We start from the raw sequence: 25,113 nt of genomic DNA, 5'->3' as shown, positions 1-25,113 counted from the left end.
GTCTTATAATTTGCACAAATACAGATTGTTGTTCTGATGAGTATAGTCTTCCTACTTTATTCTGAATTCTGACTTCGCAAGAATCCCTGGGAACAGTCTTCTAGAAGACAGCACATATGTGCCTGCCTTTCTTTACTGCTGTTGTCCTGCTGTGTTTCAGCATACTGAGCAAGAAGAAAACTGGCCACATGTAATTTGTAGAAGTTTTGGTAAGACTGGGGCGATTATTTTGCTTGCCCTAATAGTCGGCCTTAAAAATGTTTGTATTTAGGTTTAAATTTTGATTTCAACTGTAAAGCTTATTGCAACTACAGTGTTATAGACCCTCTATTTCTGGTATCATCTCCTTCTAAACCAAACGAAAAATCCCTGCTGTCTGTGATATACCTGCTTCTGTCCACTGCTTTGGGATAGATCACACCTAAGTCCTGAAGTGACAAATGCTCATCAAGTATTGTGCATTTTTAATAGTGAAGATCAATGAAACAACTCCCCCAATAGAATAATAGATTCTTCATTACCTGCATTCTTTACAACCATTCCCCATGCAAAAATTTTGAGTCCACAGGAGAATGAATTTGTAGTTATTCATGTTGAACTGGAAAGAGCAGTGTGGGCAATGTTGTTTGCTGCCCCACTCCCCCCAACCAATGCACGAACACGCCTTAAAAATCTGTTAATTGAATGGCTCCCCAAAATTCCAAGGAACCGTAGCCCTAAGGGAAGGACATTGTCTGGTACTGTCTTGCCATGTCACACCCAAAGTGATCAGAGATGCTCATGAAAGTCATGTTAGATGAAATGGAGGAATCCATCACCTCGGGAGACATTTGTGCAGATGATGGCTTCCTGCAAGGCTCCTTTTGGAGGTACTCTTTGGTTTCCCATAGCTGAGTCTTCTAAATCTTAACGTGATGGTGCATATCATAGCTGGAGTCCCTGTATGCTGAACACAAACTACTCCTTTTCCAGTTCCTAGGAAAAAAAACTTGCCTCCCCTACTCCAGAACCTCCTTATGCACTTCCTTTACTACAAAGGGCGGAAGAACTACAGCTCTGTACTGCTCTTTTAATATTCTTGGATTGTGTTTTGCTGAAGGACACCAATCCTAAAGCATTGCAATATCCTGGTAGCAAGGACTAAAAACTAGTGCTCTGAAGAGATGGCCCTGGAAACTTTTGCCAAGAGCCGTCTTTTCTGACCATGCCAGTCAAGAGCTGGGGTGGATGCCACAGGTCCTGCCAGTCAAGAGCTGGGGTGGATGCCACGGATCAGTCTCAGCTAAGCCTCAGGCTACAGCCAGGCACAGAAAGAGCTCTTGTAACCCTGATGGATGGGCTGATCCTAATGGGCTCACTGTAGCACTTGACTATTATTGATCCCTGTGCATGTTCGTCTGTCCTATTTCCCAGAGCTGTACGAGCGTAAAGGAAACATTCTGAAGTGGGTCAGTCCTTATTTCTTAAACTGAGCGAGGGAAGTCTCTCTGAGCTCAGACAGCTCTGGTGATCAGAGCTCCTGCCCTGGGTGTTGTCAGAGGCCTCAAGTACAGTTTAAACTCTCAGCTCTGCAGTAAGGGGAGGTCCTGATCCCTATCCCTTCTTTCCTGCTTGCAGCTCTGCAGTCCTGTCATTTACTGACACAGTGGGGCTGCTTTTGATAGAAAAGTAATGTGCCAAAAGATAATAGTTTTCTTGTGTTTTAGTGAACTGAACGGATTTCTAAACATGAGGGTTATAAGAAGCACAAATGATGGGGGGTGACTATGTGACAGAGAATAGGAACAGAGATGTTGGGGCTACGGTACCAGTAGGTCTGTAGATTGGCTCAGCCACCTTCTGTGACTGTCTTCTGCATAATCACACTTCGCTGAAGTGTGACGAGAGTGGGAGAATTGGTGAAACAAATAAAGACAAAGAGCCAGCAAGCCATGAACTAAATCAGTCTGCTGCCTCCTCTATGTCACCCATTTGCAGCACGAATTCTTGGCTGACCTTATGTTAAATCTAATTTGGAAGGGCTGAGGTTGTATCAAGTCAAGATGTCCCTCTGCTGCATGCTGTAGGAAGAGGTAAATGTTTAGAGGTTAAGGTGGGGAAGCGTGGGACTGGGATAGGACCGTATGCAGCCTTGTGCTCCTTTTGAACTCCTTGCTGCTACAGATGCCTACAACCATGGCAGCAAATTTCCCCTTTCCATCTGCCAAAAGAGGTGAGCCATTCAATTGGGCCTGGTTCTCACCAGGATGACCCATGCATTCCTGACCTCCCGACCGTTCAGCGAGGCCACACATCCTGAAAACTTCAGTACAAAAGACAGCTATCAGCTCCCTTTGCTTAGCAACAGTCATTACCGTGAGCACATCAGCCTGATGTTCTGCACTGAGGACTGACTCTCTTTAATGCAAAGTGCGGTTCAAGGTCTCTGCCTTAACTCTCGAAGTCCTTTGCAGCACTGGCTTCCCCAGGGAAGGACTTCCCCCAGGACTGCTCTGTTGCAGAGATGCAGTGGTAAAATGTGAGGTGATAGGAAAACCTCTGTGGGGATTGCAGGGTTGTGGAAGCAAGACAGTTTGGGCTCCTGTCATATGTAAATAACTTTTCCTGAGTGTTTCTTCTTGGGCTCTCTCTTTTGCTCTTGTACATATACACACAACGAAAAATCTTCAAGTCTGCCCCAGATATTCCTCGTGTGAAAAAAAAAAGGGTTACTGATGCCATTATTTCAGTTTATAGGTGTTACTAAAACATTTCAGTGCAACTGTGATGGGGCAATAAAAGTACCTAAGGAGATCTCAAGAGAAGACCAGGTTTAAAGTACTGAATCTGCTAGCCTTTGACTCCATGAGTGATGTTACATCCATAAATCAAAATGCTCCAACCAGCCCATTTGGAAGGAAGCCATCCTGTAAAGCAACGTTCAAACCTGCCGACTGTGATAAAGCAATAAATTTAATCCTCAAGAATTTACTTTCAGAAGCCTTATTGTACTGTCTTGCTAATGAGTAAGTCTCTAAGACTCTTAGAAATAAATGGGTAAGAAAAGGCTCTTACTTTTAATATGGTATAATTTGACAAGACTTCTAAGTTCATGCAGAAAGCAGGAGCTGCAGATATTCTGAACATGTGGAGGGTAACTGGAATCCCCTTTGCATTCCATATATTAACAGATAATTGTGCCTTTCAAGAAGAACCATTTATCTTGTTTGAATACAACAGATTTCTGTAACTGAATTAGAGGAAAAAAACTCTCAATCTCTGTACTTAGAGAATCAATGGAAGTGATGCTATGGAGACTCATCTTCCATTTCCAGCTATTCCAGATGTGGGATGTTACCCTCCCTTCTTTTCTCAACCTGCATCTGTCCTTCCCTGCTTAGTGTTTGGTAGCCCTTTTTGACCAATGCTTGTGTGAGTATTTCTTGTTTTAACCTAAATAAGCTATGTTAGCTTAAGTAATGAAAATAACTGGGGTTTTTTTTGCTGATTGATGTTTTCATTGAAGAGGCACAGCGCGGCTGGAAGAGGCCACATGGCCTGAAACACTTCTCTCTGTGTCTTCCCAAACCATTGTCTGGAGCAGAAGTCAGACGACATCACCATGCAGGAAGCACGGTGGCCCAAAGCTGATCCCCTGCTCTGTCTTTCTGCTTACAAATGTGTCTGCTACTGTGATGCCTCAGTTCTTCAAAGGATTCCTTGCTAAATCAATTAGTACGGAGGCCTGACCCGCACCATCATTCATGCTAGGTGATGGCGTCGTTTAATATTTCTGCATGATAAGCGTTTTTTCAATAATCATCTGCTAATTAACAGTCACATCGTAAAAGTCATTCCACATAGATACAGCATTTGAAGAGTGGGACTTGTCCCTTGTAAATCAAAGGAACACCCCCCCTGTTTTTTCTCTTTTTAGTAAGTCCTCCATCTGCTCAAAATCCATTTGTACAAGTCCTGCAGTTCAGCAGGAACACCTGCCTCCTCCTCGGGAGCCTGGCTGTCTGGGAAGGAGCATCTTCATCATGTAGCAGACCCGTGTGCTGGGCCCAGTGTGTCTGGAGGTGTGGATTCACTCATCTTACCCATGTCACCTCCAGACTTCTCATTGTTACACTGTGGGTGAAGCAGCGAGGTGTTGCTCCGTGATGGAAGGATACCCTACGATATACATCCCGTCAGTGTGGGACGTGGTTCTGCCAAATGGTCAGCTTGGGAAGGGTATTGGAAAATAATGGTGATGGTGAATATATGGTGAGTATCATTCTGGAAAGTACTGATGAAAGGTGAGGATTTTGAGTCCAGCGAGTCAAACAAAAATAATCATAAGTGACAGAAGGTAGTGCAACGTATCAGCAGCAGGAGTCACTCTGAAATGGTCTTGCTATCTAAAGCACAAGCCTTACGTACATACATACATTTATTAATGGTATTAACTTAGTTTCAGGTTTTTTACTTTGTTAGATTTGAAGTTCTTGAAAGTGGACATACCACAAGTCTTTCTAAAGCTACCAAAAATCCTACGTCTCTGAGCAGGTGATCTTCTGAGATCAAAGCTTGACTCTCAACTGCTCTGAATCCACTTTTTAGTTGAAAATTAATTGCTAGTTCAAAAATTATGATAGACTAATTCTAAGGGAAAAAAATATAAACCAAAAATATAGCAGGAAGTTCTAGGAGTTCTCACAGAAGGAAAAGTAACATAGCCATAACAGTGAGTATAGCTACTTGCTGTCACATTTAAAAAAAAAAATGTGCCTAGCATTACTTGTTTCGATGTTGTTGGCTGGAATGGGAGAGGATATTTCCTAATGATGTAAAATTACTGAAGAATATCAGATAACTATTAGACAATTGCACTGGTAATTCCTAGTTTATAGTAAAGGGCTATAATAATTAAGATCTCATCTTTCATTCACAGATACTGTTTGAAGTCCTGCAGTCTCATCCTAGTGACAATTAATTGTTAGCTGTAGCCCCTAGTTCAGTGGCTTTTTAGTCTTTAGTAAATAAAAAAGACTAGAAAAATTCACCGTCATGAGCTGTGAGAACAGAGCCAAGTTTTAACTATTGAAATCAAGGAAAAATGTGGTACAGGACTCTTGTGGTACAGGATTCTCTTGTGGTACAGGACAGTACAGGACAAATGTGGTACTCTTCTTTCTTTTAAGAAATCTGAAGTACTTCCTTTTCTTTTTGCTAGAGTCACTTCAGATTTATGGCCAGTTGCTAAGATAAGACTCTGTCTGACTGTGCTTCAATAGATGGAAAACATGGTATACCTCTGCAGGCTCAGAGGGAATCAATTTACTTTCCATAATTTCAGAATACTTCACAATATATGGACAATGTCTGATGTGGAACAGTCACCAAAATTTGGGAGAATTCTCTGGCACTTATTCACACTTTCCATTTCTTCCTGTTATAGTCTTATAGACTTAACACTACATTTCGGAATGACCACTTTATGTACAGTAAAATCTAGAAATGACATAGAAAGTTATAAAGGTTATTAGAGTTATTGACAAAAATAATGCAGCAGTGGGTCAAAAGAACTGTACTTTCTCCTTTCCAAGAAAATGTTTGGAAGCCATGTTGTCATCTTTCTGTGGCACTGTAACAACTTTGGCAACTGTGAAGTTCTGCTCTGTACTATTTATGATAACTTATTTTTAAATAACTGTCCATAGCTTCTTCAAAAACCTGAGATGGGTGATTGTTAGGAAACCAGATGCACAATTCACATATACATTGTCAGTTGAGACCTGCATGAGCATTATTCTTATCTGGTATTTTGAGTAATTAAGGAAGTTTGCCTGAACAGGAAAGCCAGATTTCTTTTTTTGACATAAATGTAATTATTCTTGTTATCTTATGTCTTAGGATGTAGTACTGTTCTCAGACTTTCATTTTGATACAAGTAAACCCTTTATTCCTGAATAAGTGTGTATCATACCATGGATTACCCCTGATATTTAGTCTACTTACTGCCAGGTGTCTTCCAACAGAACATTTGTGCCATGTGTATGCTGCAGACTGTGATTTGCTTACACGACTGGGACTATGGATTAAGGCTTGTAATTAATTAACATTGTTTCCTAGTCATTTTGCAATGAGGATATCCTGAAGGGGTGAGCTCCCTGTTTGAGTCCCAAAGCCTGTGAATTCTCACCCTTCTGCCTCTTCATTCGCACTTGTGTGTCTTGTGCTGGAAACCAGCAGTGGGGTAGCTCTTTCAGTGTTTTTACTCTGTACAAGGAGCTTTGTTTTTTGTGCAACACTACCATTGACCTCAGAAAATGCCACCACAACCTCTGGCTAGCTAGCCAAGGGCAGCTTCCAGGCTAGTGGATACTGCTTGTGGGAATACAACAGGGAGTACAATTTTGGGGACAGAGTGAATTTTCTCAAAGTGATAGAAAGTGGCAGCCACCCCATTATTATTATTATTATTATTATTATTATTATTATTAGTAGTAGTAGTAGTAGTAGTAGTAGTAGTAGTAGTAGTAGTAGTAGTAGTAGTAGTAGTGGTGGTGGTGGTGGTGGTGGTGTTGTAAACATTAGAAATGGTGAATCTGTAGGGATAAGCTTAGAATGCATTTCAGCATACACTATTTTTACAACATTAGTACACTGATAATGTCTTTTGCCATTGAAGTCGTGTCCTCAAAACAAGAGTGCAGAGGGACTTTCTGCATGGAAGGGGTGGTGTCCTGGTTATCCATCAAGGTGAAGACTGTACTTTGCCAGAGCCAGGCTCTGTGCAGGTGAAATTCACTTTTGCACTGGGACAAGGTGTGTGGATAGTGTGAGTAGGATCCGCAAGGTTTACGTTGTGAGCTGAGCATGGGCACCTGCTGGGCAGGCTCCAGCACAGCTCCTGCAATTCCATCCCCCAAATCCAGTTTTTCTCTTTGGGTGCATTAGACGTGTTCATTCACGGTTACTGCAGCTCTAACAAGTGACTTTCTAAAATCAAAGTGACATACCAAGGACCTCTTACCATCTCAGAATGCCTGTTTTCAAACCGTTGTTGCAGCTTGGTTTGGGGTTTTCTTCTCCACTGTGAGTACATCGTGCTGCTTGTTTAGTCTAATTATGTAAATATATCTGTTCTGGCAAAACGTTTGCAGTGAATACCTGCTTGCTTCAGCTTTCTAAGTGGAACTTTTTGTTTGTTTTGTCTTGCAGACTTTTTACAGGAGGTTATATCTGTTATTTTCTCTTCTTAAGCTGTCATCGCTCTTTTCTTTCACAGGCTTATCTTGTGAAATACAAGTTTCCATGGAGATTTCATTTAAATAGCTCCTGGGTCCTTTTTAATTCATAAATCAGAAATTTATAAACCACACCTCTCTCCTTTTTAAGTGTACAAGGACATTTTTTATTTTTTGAAAGAGGATGTTCACTGGCTTGTCAGTCAAATGTGTATTTGCAAAAATTGGGGCTTAGGTCTGACAGAGCAGGGACTCATGGTTTGAACAGATTTACTTTGTTCATAAAACAGTTGGAAGACAAGGTGACTGACAAGATCATACTAGCCAAAATACAGTTCATGTGATTTCACAGCCGCAGAAGTGCTTTTTTCCCCAAAGCTTTTTCCATAGTTAATTTGCGTGATATATCATGTCTTAAAAATAAAATATTTTCTTTTCATCCGAATGAATAGAAGTCTTGAGCAAAAGATTTTCATACCATGAATATGGCAAACAAAACAATCTTCTGCATAGTTCTAATGTTACCAAGTGACTTTTTTTTTTTTCAGAAAAAATACATACTAATGCTGAGAATCAACAAGAGAAACATTTACTAAATTAATGTATCTATTAAACACCCGCCCAGGCAGAAGCCAATTTTGTTAAATAATATTTAACTGTTTTATAGCACTCCTGTACATAGATACACACAGTGGTGGGTGATTACCCCAGCTGTACAGGGAGGAAACTGAAGCATGTAGCAGATGTAGCAATGTGTATCTGGGTTCCTTACCTCCTTGGTCACCCCTTGCCGGTGTTCCCTGCCCCAGGCATGTGTGAAGCTGCTGCCTGTGTCCATTGGAGAGGGTGCTATTTATATCAGTGAATGATGTCAATGTAGTAAAATAAGAGAAAACAAGTGAAGGAAAGCAAAAATTGGAAGGATGTTGAATAGCGTGTCTGCGTACTAGAGTGATGTCAGTGTGAAATATGGATGCAAATGCCTTGAACTACCTGGGAGAGGGGGCTGCAGTGTATGCAGGAGAAGAAATAGTTGCTTTGCATATCTTGATCTCTTTTTGGCACATGTATTTCATTCTTACAGTTGAATATTACTGACTTTTAAATCACTGAGGAAAGAAACACTGGTTCAGTTTCTGTTTTTTTCAGTGAGTAGCCCAACAGGGACCTGTTTACTTCTCTGGGCTGATGAGTGGTGTGTTCATATACATAAGAAACAGTTGGGACTGATACACAGATCAAAAGAATCATACAGATATAGATCTGAGTTCACTTAAGTTGAAGTGCAGAACTCAGCCCTCTGCATTTCGAGTCTTGTCATTTCTTCCTCTGGGAAAACAAATAAAAATTAGAAGGGATGCATTCCTGATATTGACTGGTATACTACTTAAAAGTCAGGTAGATGAGTACAGGGTTTTTTCCCACATCCCACTTCCAATACTTTCTGATACCTTTCTATTTAAGATTGTATTTTAATTTTGTTACAACTATTGGAAGTTCTGCTGTGAATCAGCTCCACTGAGTTCAAGGTGGGGCTTTGTTATTCCGTTTTGAAGAGTACAGTTCACTACAGCTTCTTTGCACATCCTCCTAGACTGAAGCAACTTGCCTATACTAACAAAATAGGACTGAATAATCAATCTGAGACACCCCAGACTTTCAGCCTGCTTTGCCAGTGTCTGCCATCTGGGGCCACATGTAAAGAGGATGGAGAGGGGAGTGAAGGAGTTGGGGGCAGAAAGGTAAAGCTAACCTTAGTGGGAACAGCAGAACAGACTTGTCTGAGCACAGTCACACATTGAGAGCTGGACACTACAGTAAACAAAGGATCAGGTCCATTTTAAAATGGTATATTCTAGTGAAAGAAGGAAGTAAAGAGAAGGAGAGAGGAGATGACAAGAAATACCTGTAATCACTCCAGTGTTGTGCTCTCAGGGAGCAAAGGCTGGCAGACAGCACTCATGGATTTCTCTGTCTACCACAGAAAATGCAGCCATCCCTAGGGAAAGCTGGGAAATGCCACTTGATATTTAATGCAGACAGCAGACCATTAGGTCTGGTTTTGGCAGCTATTCAGGAAAACCCTGAGAAATCCTGCCACCAGCTGAAAACTATATTCTCAGGCAATATTGTGCCCTTTGGAAAGAAACATCCTTTCTGAGCGTTGTGGGTATATCCTGAGGCACAAACACCTCTTTGAGACCACCTTAGTCCCAGTATTGTTCATCAGAGTATACAAAATCCTTCTCTGATAAGATGAAAATAAACCTTTGTGTAAAGTTTTTTCTTATTTTTCTGGGATCAGATGAGAGAGGAGAAATAAAACTGCATTTGAGTTGCATTGAGATATTATTCTAAATACTCGTGTGATGGGGAGGTAGGAAATGCCAGCTCAGTGCAGTCATTTGCTCCATCAGTTGAACAGTTGTCCCAAATGATGGCTAATCAGAGATAAAGCAGGCACCAGCAGTGCAGTTTCAGCATTGCAGCTCCAGCAGATTTGCAAGGGAAATTCAGATCGACAGGTGGTCCTTACCTTTGGCAGAAGGTCAAAAGAACATCACTACTTTCTTATCTCCCTGTTTTATCTACCAAAGGTGGAGGGAACTGGAGAAAATATCTAAGTTTTTGTACGTTAACCTGTTATAAAGTGATGTGCATGCAAGGACTTTTTGATGTTTCCAGGATTTTAAAGATTGCAAAATTAACCTTTTTTTTTTAAATTATTTTTTTCACAGAACAGAGTTGCAGTTTAGAAGATTGTTCTCCAAAACTCCGTGACAAAGCTGAATATCTGTTAAAATGTTATTGTGACAGTATTTTTGACATCTTATTTTGCAGAAGAAAAAGGGTTTTGAACTGTAACTTTTTTTAATGTTCATCTTCTGTGTAATTTTCCCCTTGCTCAAGTCCTACAAAAGTGTTTGTTTTACTCAGTAATACCGGTAGTTCAGGTGAAGTGATGATTGATCAATACAATCCTCAATGTCAGTGTTATTGGATGCCGAGGTTAGCATTCAGATCCAGATTTCTGACATACCTGCTTGGAAGGATTGAGGCTTGGAACATTGAAGCAGGCTGTTAGTAAGATCCTTGAATCAGATCAGGTCAACTGTAGATTTTTGCAGTCTGAATGAATCATACTGAGCTCTCTCTGGTGGTAATATCCATATGGTGTTCCTTGGTGATCTGTGAGAACAAGAGAGAAGTTTTGACCCTGCAGGCTGGGTACAGCTGGTGTTTTTAGACTTTCTGTCTTGAAGAGTTTGCTGAAATTTTACACTGGTGACAAAGCATTAGTGCGTGCCTCTTCCCAGGAGACAATCACATCTAGTCAGGTGTCTGGTGTTTTTCTGTGCTGGAGACTTGTCTCTGAAACAGGTTGACAGTGGGTACAGATACCTCTGGCTGTTTGGTCTGCCACCTCCCTGTATGCAGCAGGACTTGCGTGGGTGAGAAAAAGGTTGCAAGAACTCTTGAAAATAATTTATTTAAAATGTAATTGAAGGGAAAATAATTAGATTATTCTCAGCTGATGAGCTAGAACCCTTCTTTAAAAAAAATATTTTCTGCATTCAACAATGAGCCACAGAACAGAGCTAAATAAAAATTACAAGTATTCCCTGTCTTTTTACAACTGCAGTTCTGGCTCCTTCATAGCACTGCTGCACGGATGGACCTGGGGGACACAGAAAGTAAAGGTGATTAATGAAAAGAAGAAAAAGAAATAGGGCGTCAGGAGAGGCATACTGATGTGAAGGATGGGATAATTTATACTCTCTGTGGTGCATAATTGTAATAATGTTACAGTCAAAGTTGTTGTTTGAAAATATGTCACAATTGTTTACCAGACTAACTTGGGCTCTTACTTGAACTTCAGCTGTAGCTGCTAAAAGAAAACATCCTCTTGAGAAAGGAAAGAGTTTTGGCTCCTGCTGCTTTGCCTGTGCAGGGTTACAGTCCAGGCCCCCGTTTAACTCAGGCTGGAACTTTTAATACTCATAGTAAGACCATAGAGCTTGAAGCTGTATTGGTGACGTACTTTATGTCTTCATGGAGTCTAGATAGTCAATGACTTCCCATAAAGTTGCTGAAGAGTTGGTAAGTTACTTGCATTTGATTGTGGGAGAAACCTGGAACTGCACTTGGGATGTGTCTGTGGACCCGTACATCCCACAGGGTGAGGTCACAGCAGCGCCAGTACGATTTTGCTGTAATGATGGTGATGTCGTGCTAACTGGCACCCTCTCACCCAAGACAGATGTGCATTGCAGACCAAGATCTAGGGTGGTTGTAGCTGAGCATGGATTTTTTGGGGCTGAGGATTAAAATACAGGCAGCTCAAATCTTTTCAGAATTATTTAATTCTTGGGCATGTAGAAGAATGCGGTCTGCTGTGCAGGGGTAGATCTTCAATGCCACCCTCCTGCCCAGTAACCAAGGAGGAAGGTGACAGGCCAAGCACTTGGCAGGACTGAGTGCTGGAGTGGTGAGGCCACATCTGTCTGTCCGTGGTGTCATGCCCCGCACAACGTCATTCTCTGCTTATAACACAGGGAGGCAAAGGGGCTGTGTGCCTGCTGTGGTGGGTGGTGGGTGGTGGGTGATGGGTGATGGGTCCTGCCCCAGGGGAACAGCTGCACTCCTCTGACCTCATGCCCTCAGCTTCTGGTCACCCACAGGCTGGCGTTTGCCACTGAGTAAATCGATTTGGGAGCTGAACACCAACCACTGTATGCAGGTTGTGGTGGAGTTGGTCTTCAGAGGAACTGGCAAGTCCTTTCAGGTGAAGGGTAAAGGCCCTTATTCTTGGCTGCCTCCTATTTCATATGAGTTTCACTCTGATTTTACATTTCTCACCCAGATGGCATTGGAAAAGTTTAAATAGATCCAGATATCTTTACATCCATTTTAACAGATAATTCTTTGAAGAGAAACGGGACTTTCAAACCACTGTTTAAAAATAATAGGAAAGCTTATTGAAAGTGATTGATTCTGGGTGAAGTTTTCTTAGTGAAGTGAAACAATTGTGGTTTTTGGTTTTTTGAGCAGATATATGGGTGAGATCTGTGAGCAGACAAGATATGCCTGAGTTTCAGTTTATCAGGTTGCAGCATAGCAGGTAAATCTTCAAGCTGCATCTCTCGCTCTTTCCCCCCCTTTTCTAGGAAACCTAATCAAGGTAATTGGCATTTAACAATCAGGTTTTAGGATCTTGACAGTTCTGCAATGTGGTTTCTGTCACTGCTCTGGGAAAGCAAGACTGAGGAGGAAATGGGAGCTATCATGTCATGTGGATGAGTAACTGGCTCAGACAGAGCTTCCTTTGTGTCAAGGCTTGAAGCCACACTGCTGTCTTATTACAGCCTGTGGCTATTGCAATAAAAAGCAGGTGCAGAAGAGAAATAGGGGAAATAGGAATTTTTTAAAAAATAGATGCTTTCTATACGTTAACACTCATTTTTTAAAGCTAGCTATAAGTCTTGGAATATATTTGAATTCTTCAAATCTTAATACAAAACTGACAGATTTTGTTTGCAGCATAATTGTCTCTATCAGCAATCTCAGCAAGAAGTAGACTTTTAGCAGTCACTGTTGGCTCTTTGTATCACTCTTAATCATGCACAGGTAAATGTTTAGCTCTTAGGAAAATGACTGGCCTGTCTTAGGTGTTTGTAGCTAAATGTTTGTGTTCTTTCAACCAAATAAAAAAAACATACAATACCCAACTTAAACATTTACCATGTTTTAAAACATAATTTGTTATTGATGAACAAAAACTAAATACAGAGTTGAACATGGAAATATAACCATCGATTCTCCTTACTATCAATTTGGCAAAGTAAAAATCTTCAAGCAAGTGGCTTTATGTGTTTAGCTTCTCATTCCATTCTTGTTTGGTGTTTGTTTTATTGAAGCTTCTTTATTTCTTTAATGGGAATAATCCAACATAATAGCACTGGGAATTAATTACAGGTTCAGGACTGGTGTCTCTCAGATGTCTCCACAGTTTTTCAGGCACCAGAGAAGTACAACAGGTTCTTTTGCAGAATCTGTCCTGCGCTACCATGTTGGTGCGTGTTACAGCACAGAATTTCTGTTTTTGAGATAGTTGTGTAAGTTGCAGTTGAGAGTCTGCAATTGCACACTGACTGATAGTTTTTGGAAAGTGTATTTAGCCCATGGATCTTCACAGAGCAATCCTAACTTCAGAGCTTTGAGTAGACTTGGGCAGTTTTGTTGTAATAGATGACTGTTTAGAACTAAAGTCTGTAAAGCTGCTTCAGGGTCCAGGGATTACCTGGGTCATGTCCTCTATATTTCCTTAGTAGCTGGGTGTAGCAGGCAGTGTGGACCAAAGAGGTGATGATAATTCTTCTGTATTGTCCTCTGACATTGGTAAACATAATTCAGCTTCTCATCATTGGTCCTACAAAGGATTAAAATGTTTTCGTATGCAAACTCTTAAGTAATGCTGATTTTTGGAATCGTGGCTCAGGCTGATGTGGGTTATTTTTCAAAGGTGTCATAACTAGATTTGTAGATACTTATTGGGAGGTTATCACTGAGTTACTTCAAGCTGGACAGAAATATCGGAGCATGTTTTTGACAAAGCCTCTGTTGTATTTCCATGTCTATGTTTCCATGTGTGAAACAGGGGTGAGCAATGCCATCCTCGCACTGCAGAAGGGCTGGTGCTGTGCTTTGAAAAGACTTTGCAGGTGTAGTAGCAATTCCTTCACCTCTGAATGCCAGGATGTCAGGCCTCAGTGTCATTTAGCAACAGGTTTAGGCAGAGAAACCAAAGCAGTTCTTAAATTCCTTACTCTCCTCCAGTAATGTATGAATAAGCCTAAAATTAGTTAAATAATTATGAAAAAATCAGAATTGTCTGTGACTGTAAACAGTCTCAGCTAAGCTCATGCAAAAAGATGTCTCTAGTTCTAACACAGTAAACTGAAAAATCATGAGTTCACTTGCCTTCCCCATGGAGCATTTAAAAATGTCTCATGCTGGAGTGTATGGCTAAGAAAGGTAGACAGCAGCATGTTTGAAATTACTATACTCACAGCAGCCCTGTTATCTCTCCTATGCTTTCCATACACTAGGAAATACAAACCTTGGTTTTATTTATAAAGTGTCATTATTTTTATGTTATGATAACTCTGAGAAATGTGTTGAATTGCAGAAAGTTTGTCAGAGAAAAACTTGTCCTCTTCTTTGTCTCTGGCACTGTTTTGAAAAGTAGTAGTAACAAAAGTTTACTGATTAAGCTCTTAGTAATATGTACTTGGATATTAATCTATACGAAAATGCTCTCAGGGTCTCAGGTTGTCCTTCTCTGATATAAAAACTTTTTAGCTACCACTTCTAAGATTTTTTTCTCCATTATATTAATACCATCTCACTTACATGCTTAGCATCCTTGAAATAACAGAAAGATCCCAGTCAAGGAAAAAAAAATTAGAAATCAAAGTAAGCTCTATCTATTTGTGCTTAAACACGTCTCACAGTCTTGAGAAAGTTATTTTGTCTCTTGGAAGGTGTGAAAATTAGAGGTATCTTGCCAATAGGTTAAATCATGGCCTGGAGTGAAGATCACTGATTTTAATGTTTAAATATTATCCAGTACTGCTTAGGAATAGCTGCTATATATCAATTACACATTGAGTAGGAAGTTTTAAGACAACTGGTACTGCTAGAAATTCTGCCTGTCAAATTTGTCATAGTTTATTTAATTACAAGTATGAAGAAGAAACAACCTAGTAGCTTTTCACAGTCTCTCCCCCCTAGGGCAGATGGGTATTAAAGCCAATTCAGTCTGTTTCCTGATTGCTTCAGGCTACAGAAAATTGTTCCCCAGGGAAGAGAAGTAAATCAGTTATGATCTTCAGTCTCTCGGAGAGAGATTAGAGCCACTACACTGGTGAAACAGCAGTAGGCTTCCTCTGTGTAACTGATTTCACCTTTAATCCTGCCATTGATTGAATATTGGTAAGAATGCTGCTATGCATTTTAAGGTCAAACTGATGATGAACACCCCAGGCAAAGGAAGTTATTTACACAAAAAGGTAAAGACGAGTCTTTAACTTTACTATTTCAAAAAAGCTGTAAAACACCTACTTTTGAAAAAAAATTATTCCAATTTCAGCCATCAAGCTTTCCAAAGTTTTTGTAAGGCTGCTTTTCACAGTGGTGTCTGAGCATCTTCCAGGTAATATGGAATAGTGAAGTCTTTTGTGGTCTTCATTGAATCTCTCACTCTTCTTTCTTTTCCAGGTGAAAGTCCCCCTTGATGTGAGGCTTTTATTCTTTATCTGTTGGTGTTAATTTCCTTTTAGTATTAAGCAGAGATAAGACAAATGTAGTACTAAAGTTGCCAGAGTCATTTTATAGCAGAAAGTGGTTTTATAGGAAAGGAAAAAAAGATTTTGTAAAAAAAATTATTTACAACAATAACTGCTGAATCTTCTCTCTTAGTCTGTCATTTTGCTTTTGATATCACAGCATGTTTTTTTATTAAGTTCTTTTCTTTTAATCAGTAAAAGAGAATTTTTCTGTCTCTGCTGGATTGGAAAGCCAAAAATTTGCCTGACAGGACACCTTTATATAGTTGTATGCAAAATCTGTGTGTTAAAGCTGTTGAGAATTACTGTGTATAGTACTGTGGTAAGCCATGAAAGACACAATGTCTTGATATAGCTGCAGGTGAGGTCTGGCACAAAAAGGTTTTCTGTTTATTTTGTGTTGCTGCTTATAAACTGTTCTGGTTGTTGGGAGTCTCATTTGCCTTTTAATATGGATGCACCAACGCCCGGATGGGCAGTGAGGGTAATTTCTTCTGCCATGGGTGTTAATATAAGGCATGTAGAGCTGTTTATTTGACACTCGATTGGGTCTGAAGACCTTAGTCTGCTGACAATCTGTAAGCCTATCTGGCAAAGATAAATTTCACCATTTTATTTCTCTTTCAGGATTTCATATATACAGCTCTAGCACGATTTGTTTCCAGGCCTTCACACTTGAAATGAACCTCCCTGGTTTTCCATCACAGAGATTTTCCTCTGGAGTGAGGACTTGGATTTAGATTCTGTAATTGCATGTTCCCATTTCTGGAATACAGGAGATCTGATCTGTTGGGTGATCTTGGGCAAACCACAGCACTCCTGTTTCTCTTCCCAAGTGATATGTATGCTGCTTACTTACACTGAAAGCCGTTGGGGGCAGAAACTTGGAGCCAGCTTTTAAAAGGACATCAAAATATCTGGGAATTATGCTAATGACATATTAAAGATAATATGAACCAGAGCAGGACCTGGGGAGACATGCTGGATAAATACCTGAATTGGTTGGAGAGAAATGGTTGGACTCAACCGAAGTTGAGAAAACGCGGTAAGTGAGAGGCAGCCTTGTTTTAAACCAGCTTTGTTATTGCTTAGTGGTTGGGACAATGTCATGCTTTCTTCTTGTGGTCATAGCATTTCTCAGGAGACCCTTGACTGGCTTAGGTATCCCATCTATCTGTACCTTAACACTCTCCTGGTTTGTTGCTCTCTACCTAGGATGTATCTCGTGATACTGCTTGACGCCAAATATCCTTTTTCTGTAGGGTACATCTGTGTCCTTTGTTGTCTCTTAATCCCACCATTGTGACTCATCACGTTGTGGGAATCCTGTCAGCTACTTCTGTGTGTGGGAACCTGATTGCATTGATACCAACAGAGTCAGCGCTGGTGTATGCTCAGCTTTGGCTGTGCCTGAACTGGTCAGCAAGGACCCAGCGACCTTACCAACTGCGGTCACAGCACGCCGAGTCCTGGCCATGGCTGAGAACTAGCCCCGCCGATTTCCAGATCTGGGCTCATTTAGGACCTGCCACCCACGGTCGGTCATTTAGGGGAGAATCTAGAGAGAGACGGGAACCAAACGCATGACTCTGCCTCCAGAAGCAGTGATCAGCAGGCACATGGGGGCTCTCCGATACCATCAGCTTTTCCGCACGGTTACGTCCCAGCCTGTGGCAGCAGGTACTGCAATGCCTCTGCAGAGAGGTGCAGAGAGGGCTGCCGTGGAGGTCTGACCAGTGCAGACCAGGAGCCGATCCCTGGGCTGGCTTTCTCTCCTGCAGAGCCGAAAGGCACCCAGCAAAGCTGGCGTTAGACCCGTGGGGCTCTGGGACACAGATAAAGCTTGGGTCCTTTCACCCCTCACACACTGGATTAGTTGGATTTGCTGGTTCCCTTTGCCTAGTGCGAGCCTCACGCCCCGTTCCCCCTTCTCCAGCCTCCTGCTGGACTGGGATTTTCAGCCAGGTCCCTACTTGCATCCCCAGCAAGGGACTGGGGTGCAGGGAGAGTGGCTCTTGGTGCCATGGGCAGGCAGGGGGGGTTTGTGCCCTGCAAAGAGAGATGGCTGCAGAGATGACGGTGCTGCACCATTTTTTGCAGCAGGCACTATGGGACCAGGGATGTCCTCCTCATATTACAGCCTTTTCTTGTTATTTCCCTGGCTTACTTCGTGCTCATTCCTGTTCCCGAGCGTTTCTCTGGTTTAGCCACAAGGTGCCATCAGTAGACACTTCTACACCAATGTTACATCTGCTGCAAGCAGAGAATGCCAGACAAAAAGTCCCTGATGTTATGTAGAGGGAAGGGCTAATTAATGAAAACTATAAGCAGAAGATCAAAATATAAGGCAAAACACACCTGGGAAAGGCGGCTTGAGCTGCGTGCACCCTGCGTGTTTTGTGCTGTTGCACTGACTGCCTACTCAGCTCAGTTGTTGATTTTTTTAACTTGATTTTAATACTTAGTGCCCTAATGACAATGACATCAAGCAGTGTCTGTGAAGGCTTGTGCCCTATTGTGTTCACTGCTGTGAGAGGACAAATCGGAAGGCGTGGTTGCTGTCTCCGAGTGTTTCCTGTCCGATGGGAGGCAGGAATTACCTCAAGGGGAAATAATCGCAAAAAGGAGAGTGAGAATAAAAGTTATAGGAAGAGTAGGTTTTCTGGAGCATCTTCATGAATCTGAAAGAGTATTTCCTGCTGACCTTTTGTCTGGCCCCTCTCGGATGACTATTTCATGTAGGCAGGAGAGATCTGACAAAGCAGGTAACAGTGAATTTACAGAACAGTTCTAGAAGGAGTCATGCTTGAAGAGCAGCAAACAGGAGAGGAGTCCCAGGACACACTTGCAAGACCAGCAGCAGATCTAGCGAAGACCAGTCTTGTTTAGAGAGCAGTACAAGTCCAAAGTATTTTCAAGTTTGTGATGAATCTGAAGAGTGAGTGGTTATTTTCTTCCAGGCTAAACTTTGCAAATCAGGATGTAGGTCCTGGAAAAGCAGTTTATACTCACTGGGAAGGCAGAGGAGACTAAAAAAATTTCCCAGCAAGCATCGTTATATTTTGCTGTGTGGCCCCAGAGGTGGTAGGGGCCGATTCCCTCTAGTCTGGGAAGGAACAGCTAGGATGCAAGTAGGTAGTGGTGCGTGTGGAAGAAGTTAGGAGGATAACAATGATTTCGGAGGAGCTACCATGCACAGAAGCACAACACTGGTGTTAGAGCAATGAGGTGAATGGGAAAGCTTGGAAGGAATGTGGGGCTGTGAGTAGAAGTGAGGCATGTGAGAAACTTCTTCCTAATTGCATCTCTGACTGCCTGTGATACAGCGTAGTTTGTTTGCTGAGTTTCCTTTTTGGTTCCTTACAAATCGACCCATTTGCTTTACTTTGTGCGTTTTTAATTTTCCTTTGCCAAATATCCGCACTTTGGGCTCATTTGGTAAATTAATACTAGGGTTTCAATAAGGTTGCTATCAGTCCTTATTTTACACTAAATCTTTCCTACAGGTTTTTCTTTTTCCCTCCTCCTCTCTATGACTAATAGATATAATTTCAACAGTTTGACTAACTGCCGTGTTATAGAAAAGGCAGTAATTTATACTGATGTAATGGCTGTGATAAAAATCATTTGTGTGCTGATTTTATAAATTAGGTAGGAAATGTGAGTGCCTCTGAAAAATGAAGTGCTACCACATGAATTCCAGTGTTGTTAATGCTTCATACCTTTCTGCTTCATTAAACCAATTTCACGGGGAGATGAGTTAGAGGAGGAAGCTGTGCTGCTTAAGAGACGCAACAATGGTTTATTGAAAGAAATGGGGATAAGATTAAATTAAGTGCTACTTGAGAAATATGGAAATACAAAAATATTCAAGCTTATAGATGGTGAATTCAAAAATATGATAAGTTAGCTCTTTCATACCCAAAGAACTGTCTCATCATAATTGCATAGGCTGAGTTCACAGGCTACTAATTAATATTGAAGAGTTTCTTGAACCACTCTTATAAATGAGTCAAAGTGCCCTAGAACTGATTTATAACTATTTCCTTTTGGAAATCAAGACAACTTAAAATGCTACTTTCAGTACTTTCCTATCTTGACTACTAAATCCTTTGAAATTATTTCTGCCATATATTTTTAATTTATTTATTATTTCACATATTTCATTTATCAGCCGACTTTAAAGGGAGGAATAAAAAAGCTGTAAGATTAAGAACCCTTCAGGTCTGGTAAGACCCTTCTAATTTAGGATAATGATCCAGAGTAACCTAAAATAACTTTTCTACCACTTTTGATCTGAATTCAGCTGCACTGAAACCAATATGTTTCAATTACTTTTATATCACAATTTTTTTCTGATTGAAGCTGTGGAATATGTAACTTAAGAAAGAATACACTGGTGTCCACAGAATGCCTTGAAGAACAGGTAAGATCTAAAACTAAGAGACTAATTGATTTTTTTATCACTTCCATAAAATAGCTACAACTATTTTTTCCCTCTCCCTTCTCTCTCTTGAGGACTAGAAGTTTTCATTCTCAAACGACTAAACCCTATTTGTTCTGTGGATGGTGGAACATGTAAATACAAAGGGAGTCATTCATTAAATAAGAGGCTTATGCATACACAAGTTTTAAAAAATGCATAGTTTCAAAGCACAACTGAGAGGCTGCCATTTTACCCCTGATTCACAATGAGAACTCTGTGTACAAGTGACCCAAGTACTGGGATTTGGTCCAGCTCTCAGATTAGCACAGAAAACACGTACAGACATGGATGTCCCCCATCCCCCTCACACTAATGATAATAGCAGCTCATAAATGTGCTCATCGGGAACGTGTGTGGGATCTTGTTGACGGAGGCATATGCATTGCTGTCTTCTGCTTGGAGAGACCACATTTATTCTCATGTATGATGGGTGCATCACCTAACATTAGCACTGTTGCACCATTGGCACTTGCTGTCCATATGCTTTCATTTCAAATAAATCACTCTATGAAATAGGATAATGTGCCAGACAGCTTTAAGGCTGGATATTGCCAAGTGCTCTCAATTCCCAATGAGAGGTAATCAGAGCTGAGAACACTTAGCCCTTCTCTGGATCGGTTCTAGTAGCAAGTATGTAATATTACAATGCAGCTCATTTCAATACTGGCAAGGATCTTCCTAACAAAGTGCTGGGCACCATCCAGTCCCAGTGCTGCTGGATGACTTTAGCAGGATTTGGCACCTTATGGAATTGGTCTGTAAGATGTAATTAGCGATTCAACTCGTCTGCAAGTGCAATGCATAGGCTTTATATCTTTATTTCTTCCTTTCTTAAGAATCTGTTTGTTAAGGAAGGAAGAAATAGGAGAGGAATAAGAGTGAAATTTATGCCAGTGGAAAAATTCTGAGAGTTCAAAACCTTTGTTACCACATATAACAAAAAGTAAAAATCTTGGAATTTGGAATTTGTGAGATTTTCTAAAAATACATATTTGCTTTCTCCTTAAAGAAATAACATGTTTCAATAGTTTTCCAGAAAAACAAAAGCAACCCATACATCTCCATTAGGATTTTTACTGTAGATGCATCAATTCCCAAGGCAAAAGTGCTTTGAACTAGCCATAGTTACACAGGATCCATATGGCTTATCCTTCGAATTACTTGTTCCATGATGTTCTCCCTCCTCACTGTGAATGTTTTTCATTGTACTGCAGTGATACCTGGACATTTTCTGTGCAATTTGCTGAGTTTTCAGAGGTTTGAGAATCAAATTTCTTTCTCTGGGTAAGTTTGTGCATGCCCATTTGGCAGACAATCGTTCTTTTCTTACTCCCTGCTTATATGTTTGTTACGGAGCTGAGACTCGTGCTGGTCTGGGTGTGGGTTGCTGCCTTGGCGTGCTGTCACGGGTGGTGTGCAGGCGCCCAGGTTGGCAGTGGTCAGACCTGCCTTTCTGCTACCACTGGGCTCCTCTTCACAGCGGTGGGGAGCTCTGCTTGTTCCTGGGAGAACTCAGTATGTTACAGGTCTGAGTTTATTTTTAAGATTTTGATGTCTTTCTCTCTTTGACCATGCATCCTATTTTATCCTTCTTTCTCTTTTGAATTGTTTTTGTTCATTTGTTCATTTGTTTGGGTTTTTTTTTGCTTTTATTCCCTCCCCCCCCCCCCTTCTTATCCTTTCCTTACTCTTTCACTTCCTGTTTACTTTTCTATCTCGGCTACTGTCTTTTATCCTGCACTGTCTCAAGTGAATGCAGTTTGTTTTGAGTTCAGGAATATAAATGCTTGCCTCTTTCCCTTTGCTCTGCTCCAGGCATATGTTATGCAGCAGGTAAATCTTGACAGCATTTTGTCTTTGTACATGTTGTCCTTACCGCAAGCATTGAGTGCAAATTGCAAAATAAATTCCCCTGCTGTATACTGGAGAAGAATTACATCAAAGATCTAATAATGAGTAGCTGAAGCTGCCCGCAATCACTAAAGCATTTAGTTTAGTGAGACACTTATAAAAGGTAAACATATATATGAAAAAGAACTATATATTTTGCCTACATGGAGTCTTGAACTCCATTCTTTTTGTATCAATATACATTTGGAATCCCTCCGTTAGAAGAAAATGAAAAGTAGAGTTTGTTTTACAGTGGCCACAGGATTTTGGTGCATGTTATGAGATATCTTACTCTTTTAAACCCTGATTTAGTTCTGCAAGGAAGACGATCTCACTTCCTAATGTTTTTCCTACCCCTAGTTATTTTATTACTGTGGTAAGTTTAATTTGGAGGCTTTCTAGAGAGCAAATTCTATATGGCAGAATTGCATACCAGCTATTGTTAGAAACTACATGCAGGTCTATAGACCAGCTTTGCTGTGGAAATGTAATTAGGTTATGTTAGAAATATTTTGATGTTGCTTCTATATTTTAGATAATCTGTATTACTTTTAGAGATTTAATGGTGGTGGGTAACTGGGTTCAGAAGTAGAGCTTTGTAAAGAACTATGACATTTCCAGGATTTGAGGCTCTTTCAGAGTGAAAATGAGATATTTGTAAATCTTAAAGATGTATTGACTGAGAGAAGCCATGGTAAAATTTAATATTAGCCTTCTTTTAAAGGCAGAATTTGAGATAATGAGCATGCCTTGAGCGATGCAGGTAAATGCACACTGTACAAATGTTCTAGACTATGTCTGTTTTAGTAGACCTGGCAGTGTAGCGGTGTCCCTGGAGCAGGTGCAGGCTTCAGCTGCACAGACTCGGTCAGTCACAAGTCCTCCTGCTTGTGCTTGTAGTTTCCTTCTCATTGAAACTATGGCTCAATAGGGGAAGGGACTGGATTATCCTTATCTTCCCTTGACTTAGTTCTTCTCCCTCCTTACCAATTGCTCTCAGCTCTGCCAAGTGAATAGTTTGTGCAAAGGTGTAAGATCCAACGTTCTGCTCTCTTACTCTCCACCAAGCAGGTAGCAGCTGACTGCTGTCATATTAATGATTTCCTATCCTCAAAACTACGAATGCTAAGCAGGAGGGATTGTTTTGTTTTGCACAGTGAAAATATGAGGGTTTGATACGTTCAGACCATGGAATCATAGAATCATAGAATCATAGAATCATAGAATCATAGAATGGTTAGGGTTGGAAGGGACCTCAAAGATCATCTAGTTCCAACCATAGGCAGGGAAACCCTCCACTACACCAGGTTGCCCAAAGAGAAAAATCTGCACACAATGAAGTGCTTTACTGGCTCATCTCTAGGTGAGTCTCATGCACATCTCTTGCAGAGGTATGAAATGAAACTCTCCAGAGTGCAATACAAAAGTTTGAATAGTTACATGGCACTGCTCGTCGGCTGGCAAAAAATCATCTGCTTATTGAAGCTGGATGCTTCATGCTGTACGTGGCACTTTCTGGAATGTTTTATTCACTCACTGAGCATTTTGAGCTTTGGAAGTGACTCATGAGCACAAATCCCAGTACATTTAGCCTTTTTCACTTTAGACTGTGTGTTTCCAACATCAAACATTTGTTGGATTTTCCTGTCAGAATAGCAATCTCTAAATGTGTAGATTTGGTGCCAGCATCAGAACAGTCTGGTAAAAAATCCTCTATCTGCTGTCAGAATTGGGCAAATTCTTTTATTTTGCTGTTCCCCACTGATGAGATGCAAGTTCAGACTTTTGAAAGCAGCATCTAAAGTTTTACACTTTGTTTGACTTCATAGCCAAGATACTGGGCAGAAACTATGAAGCTGTTAGTGCAGCTTTTCCCCTTTAATGAAGTTGAGCAGAGCTTGTCCACAACCAGCTTTAGTTAGTCACTCATCACCTGTGTGCTTACCAGGCTGGTGTTGCTGCTGGTAAAGTAGATATAATGTTTATATCGCCAAAATCTTGGCAGGTTTCAATAATTTTTAAACAATACTGACAATACTTGGTTAACAGAAATGTCAAATAGTGAACGGAACATTCATGACAAGAAGCTAACATGATATCTCAAGTAGAAAACAAGGGAAAACATGAACACAGAAGGGGATAATGGTCACTACCATTTGAAGGCAGTAAGATGCCTCCCATTAACTCCCACGGCCGTGGGCCTGAGTTTTTCCATCCTTTCTTACTGTTGACATCAGTGTTTCTTTTATATTATTGACCTGCAAGATGTCAAGAGTGGACAAATTAAAAATGCTGCTGTCATAAATGTGTATGACTCCAGAAAAGTGAGAGGAAAAGTTAGGCTGAAAATTCAACAATGTGGTAGGATAGTTTAACTGATGGGTGAGCGGAACTGGCCCCAGTAAATAGACCCAATTAATACCACTGAAAAAGAGTGCCTCTATGCCGGATTTTTTGCAAGAGATTGCTGCTCTTTGGCTGTAGAAGTGACACTTTTCACTTCTTCTGAAGGTGGTGGTCTTATTTTCCCTAAATGTGCCATAGAAAAAAATCATGACATACAACAGTAGTGACTTGTCCTGCCTTTATTCCTGTGTTCCCTTTCTGGTAGCGCTGCAAGGAGAAGTGCTGCACTTGAATGTCATGTGGTTTATGACTTAACAGTGTTGGGCATCTTTTTGGCACGACCAAATACATTCTAATGCCAAGAAAGCATTTGCATAGAATAATGGATTTTGGATGCTCTGCTGAAACATTCAGAAAAAGTGTTTTAAGTTTTTTTTAACATCCAGCTTGTCTGCCTGTTGTGGAACTGCCCTCCCTCAGACTTTCTAAATCAAGTTGTAGCCTATGAGTCTATTATATAGACCCTCATAAATGGGGTGCTTACACTGGAAGTAGTGCCAAAATATGACATCAGGAAGGTGTTGCCATAATTAATGTTTTTGCTGAGAAAGAGAGGAAAATATTCTTAGGTTTTGTCTTCCTTTTATGGATAGGAAATATAATAATATATTACCTCATGATAGCATGATTCCAATGCAAATGGCAGAGACTGGTGGCTTATTAATAGGCCTCGGCTGTAGCAAGCCTCCTTTCCCCGCTTCAGTTTGAAATTGATTATTTTAATACAGAATTCCTGAATGAAAGAGGTTCTTGGCCTTTTCCTGGG

This window comes from Tauraco erythrolophus, chromosome 13, assembly GCF_009769465.1.
Source record: "Tauraco erythrolophus isolate bTauEry1 chromosome 13, bTauEry1.pri, whole genome shotgun sequence".
Taxonomy (NCBI): domain Eukaryota; kingdom Metazoa; phylum Chordata; class Aves; order Musophagiformes; family Musophagidae; genus Tauraco; species Tauraco erythrolophus.
This window is presented reverse-complemented; position numbering follows the sequence as displayed.